General features: G+C 43.3%; 1 non-coding gene across 1 annotated transcript; it reads right to left on the reverse strand.

The window, feature by feature from the left end:
* Window positions 1–3,329: 3,329 nt before the first annotated feature.
* trnaf-gaa (transfer RNA phenylalanine (anticodon GAA)) lies at window positions 3,330–3,402 on the reverse strand. The gene has a single exon. It is a non-coding gene; the product is annotated as a tRNA-Phe (tRNA).
* Between the last annotated feature and the right edge of the window lie 6,676 nt (window positions 3,403–10,078).

Here is a 10,078-nt window from a genome sequence, read left to right on the forward strand (position 1 = left end):
AATTGTTCACATTATAGTGAATGTGTGGGATTTAGAAATACTAGGAGTGGAGACGAGTTATTATTGCACTCTGCTATAACATCTTTTATAATGGACTCCAGCATTTTCCCCACGACTGATGTCAGGCTTCGTTTGGGCCCCCTTATCTCGAGAGACAATGGATACGCGCCTGGAGGTGGTCAGTGGTTTGTGAAGCAGCGCCTGGAGTGGCTATAAAGGCCAATTCTGGAGTGACAGGCTCTTCCACAGGTGCTGCAGAGAAAATTGTTTGTCGGGGCTGTTGCACAGTTGGCTCTCCCCTTGCGCCTCTGTCTTTTTTCCTGCCAACTACTAAGTCTCTTCGACTCGCCACAATTTAGCCCTGTCTTTATGGCTGCCCGCCAGCTCTGGCGAATGCTGGCAACTGACTCCCACGACTTGTGATCAATGTCACACGATTTCATGTCACGTTTGCAGACGTCTTTATAGCGGAGACATGGACGGCCGGTGGGTCTGATACCAGTGGCGAGCTCGCTGTACAATGTGTCTTTGGGGATCCTGCCATCTTCCATGCGGCTCACATGGCCAAGCCATCTCAAGCGCCGCTGACTCAGTAGTGTGTATAAGCTGGGGGTGTTGGCCGCTTCAAGGACTTCTGTGTTGGAGATATAGTCCTGCCACCTGATGCCAAGTATTCTCCGAAGGCAGCGAAGATGGAATGAATTGAGACGTCGCTCTTGGCTAGCATACCTTGTCCAGGCCTCGCTAACCGGTATATAAATCGCTGTTTTCTTTCTGCCTCTTTTTTTAAATAGTGGAGTTACATTAACTACCGTCCAATCCATTGGAACTGTTCCAGAGTCGATAGAATTTTGAAAAAAGACCAGAAATGCATCTGCTATTTCAAGGGCCACTTCCTTAAGTACTCTGGGATGTAGATTATCAGGCCCTGGGGGATTTATCGGCCTTCAATCCCATCAATTTCCCAAACATTCCCTACTAATACTGATTTCATACAGTTCCTCCTTCTCACTAGACCCTATGTTCCCCAACATTTCTGCGAGAGAATTTGTATCCTCCTTTGTGAAGACAGATCCAAAGTATGTATTTAATTGGTCTGCCATTTCTTTGTTCCCCATTATTTTGCACAGACAGGAATGAACAATTGTTGTAATTCATCCATGCGCTCTTTAAATGCTAGCCATTGCCTATCCACTGTCAACCCTTCAAGTAACGTTCCCCAATCTATCAAAACCAACTCCCGCCTCATACCTTCATAGTTTTCTTTGTTTAGATATAGGACCCGAGACTCGGAATCAACTCTCTCACTCTCCATCTTAATGAAGAATTTTATCATATTATGGGCGCACTTCCCCAAGGGACCGCACACAACAAGATTGTTAACTAATCCTTTCTCATTACACAATACCCAGTCCAGGATGGCCTGTTCTCTAGAGGTGTTATACACCTCTATCAATTCTCCACTCAATCTCCTTTGAGAAAGGCAGAATAATCCTGGCTTTTCCAACCTAACCTTGTAACTAAAATCCCCCATCCCTGGATCCATTCTGGTAAATCGCCTCTGCGTCCTCTCAAGGACCCTCACATTCTTTCTAAAGTCTGCTGAGCAGAACTGGAATCAACACTCCAATTGGTGCCTAACCAGAGTTTTATAATGGTTCAGCATAACTTCCCTGCTTTTGTACTCAATGCCTCTACTTATAAAGCCCAAGATCCCATATGCTTTGCGAACCACTCTCGCAATATGACTTGCCTCCTTCAAATATCGATGCACATGAACCCCAAGTCCCTCTATTCCAGTACACTCTTTAGAACTGTGCCATTAAGTATATATTGCCTCTCCCTATTCCTTATGCCAAAATACATCACCTCACACATGTCACTATTAAATTCCATCTGCCACCTGTCTGCCCATTCTGCTAGCCTATCACTGTCCTGTTGCAGGCAGTTCATATCATCTTCACTGTTTGCCGCTCCTCCAGGTTTGGTGTCATCGGCATATTTTGAGATTCTACTCTGTATTCCAAGATCCAAGTCAATTACCTTGAGCAAAAAAAGTAGTGGTTCTAGCACTGACCCTTGGGGAACACCACTGTCGACTATCCTCCAGTCTGACAAAGAACCATTTAATAAGACTCGCTGTTTTCTGTCCTTAAACCAATTTTCTATCCAATTGGACACTGACCCTCCTTTTCCACGAACCTTAATTTTGTTAACCGCCCTTTTATGTGGTACCTTGTCAAACGCTTCCTTAAAATCAATATAAACAACATCCACTGCATTCCCTTCATCAGCCTGCTCTGTTAGTTCATCAAAAAATGCAGTTAGATTAGTCAAGCATGAACTCCCATTTATAAATCCATGCTCACTCTCCTTAATTAACTCAAACCTCTCCAAGTGACTGTTGATTTTTTACCCTGATTATTCTTTCCAAAACCTTACCCACCGCTGCTGTTAATCTAACTAGCCTGTAGTTACCCGGACTGTCCTTACACCCTTTCTTGAATAAGGGTGTCGCATTTGCCACTGTTTAATCCTCTGGCACCTCCCCCGTATCCAGGGAAGATTGGAAGATTATAGCAAGCCCTTCCGTTATCTGCATCCGCATTTCTTTTCGCAACCTGGGATGTGAGCCATCCGGACCAGGTGATTTATCTTCCCTAAGCACAGCCAGCCTTTTTAGTACCTCCCTCTCCTAATTTGTACTCTCTCCATTGCCTCTACTCTCTTCACTTCGACTGATATTTTGTCAAATTCCACTTCCTTAGTGATCACTGATACAAAGTACTCATTAAGTAGATTAACATTGCCCTGCACCTCTCAGCTTATATTATCCTTTTTGTCCCTTATAGGCCCGACTCAACCTCTTACTACCCAGTTATCATTTACATGCTGCTCGAAGATTTTTGGGTTTCCTTTCATGTTGACTGTCAGTCTATTCTCATAGAAATAGAGAATAAGCAAATATAGAAGATGTAAGTATTTCCCATCCTTGATGAGGTGGAATTTTTATGCTGTGGGTAGTAATGTCTTGGCCCACGAGTGTGGTGGAAGCAGAGACAATCAATGATTTGAAAAGGAAATTAGATGGATACTTGAAGGAAAGAAAATTGCAGGAGGAAAGGGATCGAGCTGGTGAGTGGAACTGACTAGATTACTCCGGGGAGAGCCAGCATGGACGTGATAGGCCAAACGACCACCTTCTGTGCTGTAAATGACTCTGTGTTGTTTCTCAAATTCAATCCACTGGTGCTTGGTAAATAATTTCAAAGTAAATTGTGCAACTGGAAAATCACAACCAAGGCAAGGGACGCATAAGGAAGCAAAATTGCTGAAACCCGGGATTGAACCAGGGACCTTTAGATTTTCAGTCTAACGCTCTTCCAACTGAGCTATTTCAGCCCTACATAAACCGCGGCTTGGTGTCCTTGTTTTGGAAGAAAATACATACATTCAAGTTTTCCAAAAAATTAAAGAACACAACATGTGAGTAATATTCCCCATTGCTTTCGCAGTACTGATGGATTGTGAAGCGGGAGACAGCCAGAAGTGCCACTGAGCCGCACAGACCCCGAGCTGAGAATGCAATGAGATCAAATTCAATCTTTCATAGTGAGATGCTGCTGAGAGGTAAGAGTCCTGAATCAAAGCGAGACTTGCTCATTTCAAACACTCCCTGTACTCTCTGCTCATGAAGCCTTAAAAAAGGGAAAAACAGAATGGCACTCAAACTCACAACCCTGCCATTAAAAGTCTCATATTCGACTGACAGAACTGTCACTTCTACTCGGTCTCTTATTAGATGGATGCAACTCCAACGCAGGGATGGCATTCAAATCCTCCCATGGGTCCACATGTCAGACTGAGTTCCATGATGTAGACTCAAGCAAAGGAAATCTGCTCACTTCCAAAACTATCAGCGAATTGAAGCTGATTACAATCAACATCATCAGAGGTCAGAACTACCTGGTGAAAGAAGACACCCAGAAGAAGGATCCACAATTATTCAAAGGCATCGACAAAGTGAAAAACAAGAAAATCGATGAGTCAATGCAAGCCAAACAACAGAAACACTGAAGAATTCCATTCCATTCCAGTCCAGAACCCAGTCCTGTTGTTTTTGGAATCAGGTCACAATTACAGCAACAACTTTATATTCCCACTTGGCTTTCTGTACATTTAGTTAATTGCAATTTTGTCGACAAGCTCTTTGAATCCAGTTGTCTGGTCCTCATGCCAGCTCTGTTTGGAAGTCAATTCCACCTTCTGCAAGGCTGAAACCAATAGATAACCTTAATGTAAAAATGCCAGCAGGCCAGGGCTCATCTGGGATTAGAATCCTGGATTTCTTATATGTTAATCAATCACATTCCCTAAGCGAGAATCACACCCCTAGACCAACGAGCCACTGACCAGTCAGGTTTCTTTAGCTGCTGTGGAATTTCACTGGAACCCCCCAGCCTATCATCCATTTTTTTTCAGATCAAAGCAACATCCTGCAAATGCTGAAATAAAAACAGAAAGTGCTGGAAATGTTCAGCAGCTCTGGCAGCATCTGTGCTGTGAGAAACACAGTTAACGTTTTTGGGCACTCACCTTTTGTTTCAGCCATCCTTTCAGACTGCTTCTGTCCATCCAATCTCACTTTCTATTCTATCCACATTCTAACCATTCACGACGTTACTACATTTTTCATGAATTCCTCATTTCTTTTATTAATGACAATTTTGTATTTCTGGCTTTTGCTTCAGACACCACCACAAGTGGAATCATGTCTCCATCTACCCAATCAAACCACTTCGCTGTGTCCTCACATTGCAATGTTTCTTTCACCCTGACAGACTGTGGAGTTTCTGCTGCTTGATTGCAGTTCTTGCTTCCCGCCAGTAGATGTCACCTCACTCCAATACAGTGAAGTTTACAAATCTGAGAGAGACACAACAGGAAATAATTGTTCACATCATAGTGAATGTGTGGGATTTAGAAATACTAGGAGTGGAGACGAGTTATTATTGCACTCTGCTATTACATCTTTTATAATGGACTCCAGCATTTTCCCCACGACTGATGTCAGGCTAACCGGTATATAATTCGCTGTTTTCTTTCTGCCTCTTTTTTTAAATAGTGGAGTTACATTAACTACCGTCCAATCCATTGGAACTGTTCCAGAGTCGATAGAATTTTGAAACAAGACCAGAAATGCATCTGCTATTTCAAGGGCCACCTCCTTAAGTACTCTGGGATGCAGATTATCAGGCCTTGGGGATTTATCGGCCTTCAATCCCATCAATTTCCCAAACATTCCCTACGAATACAGATTTCATACAGTTCCTCCTTCTCATTAGACCCTATGTTCCCCAACATTTCTGGGAGGTAATCTGTCTCGTCCTTTGTGAAGACAGAACCAAAGTATGTATTTAATTGGTCTGCCATTTCTTTGTTCCCCATTATAAATTCCCCCGCTTCTGACTGTAAGGGACCCACATTTGTCTTCACTAATCTTTTTCTCGACACATATCTATAGAAGCTTTTACAGTCAGTTTTTATGTTCTCTGCTAGCTTACTCTCATACCCTATTTCCCCCTTCTTAATCAATCCTTTTGTCCTCCTCTGCTAAATTCCAAACTGCTCACAATCTTCAGGTTTGCTGCTTGTTCTGGCCATTTTATATTTCTCCTCCTTGGATCTAATACTTTCCTTAATTTCTTTTGTAAGCCACAGTTGAGCCACCCTTCCTGTTTTACTTTTGCACAGACAGGAATGAACAATTGTTGTAATTCATCCATGCGCTCTTTAAATGCTAGCCATTGCCTATCCACTGTCAACCCTTTAAGTAACGTTCCCCAATCTATCATAGCCAACTCCCGCCTCATACCTTCATAGTTTCCTTTGTTTAGATTCAGGACCCTAGTCTCGGAATCAACTCTCTCACTCTGCATCTTAATGAAGAATTTTATCATATTATGGGCGCACTTCCCCAAGGGACCCCACACAACAAGATTGTTAACTAATCCTTTCTCATTACACAATACCCAGTCCAGGATGGCCTGTTCTCTAGAGGTGTTATACACCTCTATCAATTCTCAACTCAATCTCCTTTGATATAGGCAGAATAATCCTAGCTTTTCCAACCTAACCTTGTAACTAAAATCCCCCATCCCTGGATCCATTCTGGTAAATCGCCTCTGCATCCTCTCAAGGACCCTCACATTCTTTCTAAAGTCTGCTGAGCAGAACTGGAAGCAACACTCCAATTGGGGCCTAACCAGAGTTTTATAATGGTTCAGCATAACTTCCCTGCTTTTGTACTCAATGCCTCTACTTATAAAGCCCAAGATCCCATATGCTTTGCTAACCACTCTCGCAATATGTCTTGCCTCCTTCAAAGATCGGTGCACATGAACCCCAAGTCCCTCTATTCCAGCACACTCTTTATAACTGTGCCGTTAAGTATATATTGCCTCTCCCTATTCCTTATGCCAAAATACATCACCTCACACTTGTCACTATTAAATTCCATCTGCCACCTGTCTGCCCATTCTGCTAGCCTATCACTGTCCTGTTGCAGGCAGTTCATATCATCCTCACTGTTTGCCACTCCTCCAAGTTTGGTGTCATCGGCTTATTTTGAGATTCTACTCTGTATTCCAAGATCCAAGTCACTTACTTTTAGCAAAAAAAGCAGTGGTTCTGGCACTGACCCTTGGGGAACACCACTGTCGACTATCCTCCGGTCTGACCAAGAACCATTTAATATGACTCGCTGTTTTCAGTCTTTAAAACAATTTACTATCCAAATGGACACTGACCCTCCTAATCCATGAACCCCAATTTTGTTAACCACCCTTTTATGTGGTACTTTATAAAATGCTTTCGTAATATCCATATAAACAACATCCACTGCATTCCCTTCATCAGTATTCTCAGATAGTTTATCAACAAATGCAGTTAGATTTGTCAAGCATGAACTCCCATTGATAAATCCATGCCCACTCTCCTGAATTAACTCAAACCTCGCCAAAGGACTTGATTTTTTTCCCTGACCTGTTGATCTCATGCTGATAGCAAGCTCACCATAAAGCATGTTTTTGGCAATGTGACCATCATCCATTTGGCCCAGTCAACAGAGTCACCGCTGACTCAAGAGGGCAAACATGCTGCGGATCCCTGCACGCTGGTGTACTTCCGCATTCGGCACTCTGTCCTGCCAGGAGATGCCCAGTATCCATCTGAGGCAGTGGAGGTGGAAACTGTTCAGCCGCTTTTTTTGGCTTGTATAAGTTGTTGATGCTTCTCTACTATAAAGGAGGATGCTGAGAACACAAGCCTGGTACACGTGGAGCTTTGTATTTTCGGTCAGTTTGCTGTCGGTTCACACTTGTCTTCTCAACTTTGACATGACAGCTGCAGCATTGACAATGCTGGTGCTGATTTCAGCATCAAGGGCCAGATTTCTGGTGATTGTTGATTGAAGGTATGTGAAGCTGTTGACAACCTCCAAAGTGAGGTTGTCGATGTTGATGGAAAGTGGAGTCTCTACGTCCTGGCCCGTAACTTTCATCTTCCTGATGCTGATTGTCAGTCCAAACTCTTTGCAGGCCAGGGAGAACCGATCTACAAGCTGCTGTGACTGAACTTCATTATGGGATGTCAGCACAGCATCATCAGCAAATAGCAACTCACAGACTAGGAATTTACCCACTTTGGTCTTGGCGCACAGTCTTGCCAAGTTGAACAGCTTGTCGTCAGCTCTGATGTGCAGGTGAACACCTATATCTGAGTAATTGAAAGTGTACAATAGCAGCATGGAGAAGAATATGCCAATTATAAAGGATGTGATAACTAGACAGTTCGAAAATGATTACATGATTGGGCAGAGTCAACATAGATTTATGAAAAGGAAAACAGGTTTGAAAAACCTGTTGAGATTTTTGAGGATGTTACCTATAGAACAGATAAAGGAGAACCAGTGGATGTGTGGTATTTGTATTTTCCTTTGGTAAGGTCCGACACAGGAGGTGAGTAAACAAAATTAGAGCACATAGGCTTGGGGATAATATACTGATATGGATTGAGAATTGGTTAACAGACCGAAAACAGAGAGCAGGAATAACGGGTCCTTCTCAGGATGGCAGGCTGTTACTATTGGGGTACTGCAAGGATCAGTGTTGGAGCCACAGCTGTTAACAACCTATATAAATGATTTGGATGTGGGGATTAAATGTAATATTTCCAAGTTTGCAGATGACACAAAGCTCGGTGAAGTGTGAGTTGTGAGGAGGATGCAGAGAGGCTTCCAGGGGACCTGGAGAGGCTAAGTGAATGGGCAAGAACATGGAATATAATATGAATAAGTGTGAAGTTATTCACTTTGGTAGAATAAACAGAAAGACAGAGTATTTCTTAAATGGTGAGAGGTTGGGAAGTGTCGATGTCCAAAGGGACCTGGGTGTCCTTGTTCCTGAGACACTAAAAGCTCTTGTGCAGGTGCAGCAATCAATTAGGAAGGCAAATGGTATGTTGTACCCACACGAGGGGTCATAAGTACAGGAGTAAAGATGTCTTGCTTCAATTGTATAGAACCTTGGTGAATCCGCACTGGAGCATTGTGTACAGTTTAGTCTCCTCATCTTATGAAGGATACACTTGCCATAGAGGGGGTGAAACAGAGGGTCAACAGACTAATCTTTTTTTTGCATTTATTTCATTTCATCTCAGTTTGTTCAGTTTGCTTACTTACTGTTTTTTTTTAGGTTTGTACTTCCTGCTGTTCAATATTCAGTCCATTAACACCTAATCTGTACTAATGCTTTGTCTTTCAACACACCATTAACATATTGTTTGCCTTTGCTGCATGACCTTTTGGTCAGCTATGTGGCCTTGTCCAATCTACACCTTCTCCTTTGTTATCTCTTGCCCCACCCCCACCCCACTTGCTTATAACCTGTGACTTTTCTAATATATGTCAGTTCCGAAGATGGGTCACTGACCTGAAACGTTAACTCTGCTTCTCTTTTCACAGATGCTGCCAGACCTGCTGAGTGGTTCCAGCATTTCTTGTTTTTATGTCACCAGACTAATCCCTGGGATGGTGGGATTGTCTTATGAGGAAACTGGGCCTGTATTCCTTAAAGTTTCGAAGAATGAGAGGTGATCTGATTGAAACTGACAAAATTCTTACAGGGCGTGACAGTGTGGATGTAGACAGGATGTTTGCCCTGGTTGGTGAGTCTAAAACCAAAGGACATCGTCTCAGAATAAGGAGTAGGCCATTTAAAACTGAGATGGGTGGAATTTCTTCACTCAGACGGTGGTGAATCATTGGAATACTGTGCCCCAGAGGGCTGTGGCAGCTCAATCATTGAGCATGTTCAAGACAGAAATTGATAGAAATCTTGATACTCATGACATCAAGGGATATGGGGATAGCATGGGAAAGGGGCTTTGAGGTAGGTGATCAGCCATGATCGAATTGAATGACAGAGCAGGCTCGACGGGCTGAATAGCTTACTCCTATGTTCCTCTATTCCTAAGAGAGTTGGCGCCAGCGCGCAGCCCTGCTTTACCCCACTGCTGATCTTGAAAGCGTCTGATGTTGCTCCATTGTAACTGATGGAACTGTGCATGTTCTCGTGGAAAGAAGAGATGATGCCCAAGAGGTCAGGAGGGCAGCCTATGTTCCATTGCAGTTTGAAGAGGCCGTCTCTGCTGACAAGATCAAAGGCCTTAGTGATGCTAACAAAAATGTGTGAGGTTCAGTGGCGCAATGGATAGCGTGTTGGGCTTTTAAATAATGATTGAGACGATATTCGAAGGTTGTGGGTTCAAGTCCCACCAGAGTCAGATTTTGGACCAGAAACAGAGGAGCACAACGGAACAACAAATGAAGAAATGCGCCAAAAGCACAGACTCGGAGACAGAGCGAGAGAGAGAGGAGCACGGCAGGAGCAGAGCAGGGGAAAAAAAAAATCGAGGAGTGACGTCATAATGGAGAGTGAGAGCAGGGAAACAGAGAGCCGCTGGGTTGAGGACACAGGATTTGGTTCTTTCTTCGGTGCATTGGAAGGAGCTGTTTGGT

Source organism: Heterodontus francisci, unplaced genomic scaffold (assembly GCF_036365525.1).
Source record: "Heterodontus francisci isolate sHetFra1 unplaced genomic scaffold, sHetFra1.hap1 HAP1_SCAFFOLD_43, whole genome shotgun sequence".
In the NCBI taxonomy this organism is placed as follows: domain Eukaryota; kingdom Metazoa; phylum Chordata; class Chondrichthyes; order Heterodontiformes; family Heterodontidae; genus Heterodontus; species Heterodontus francisci.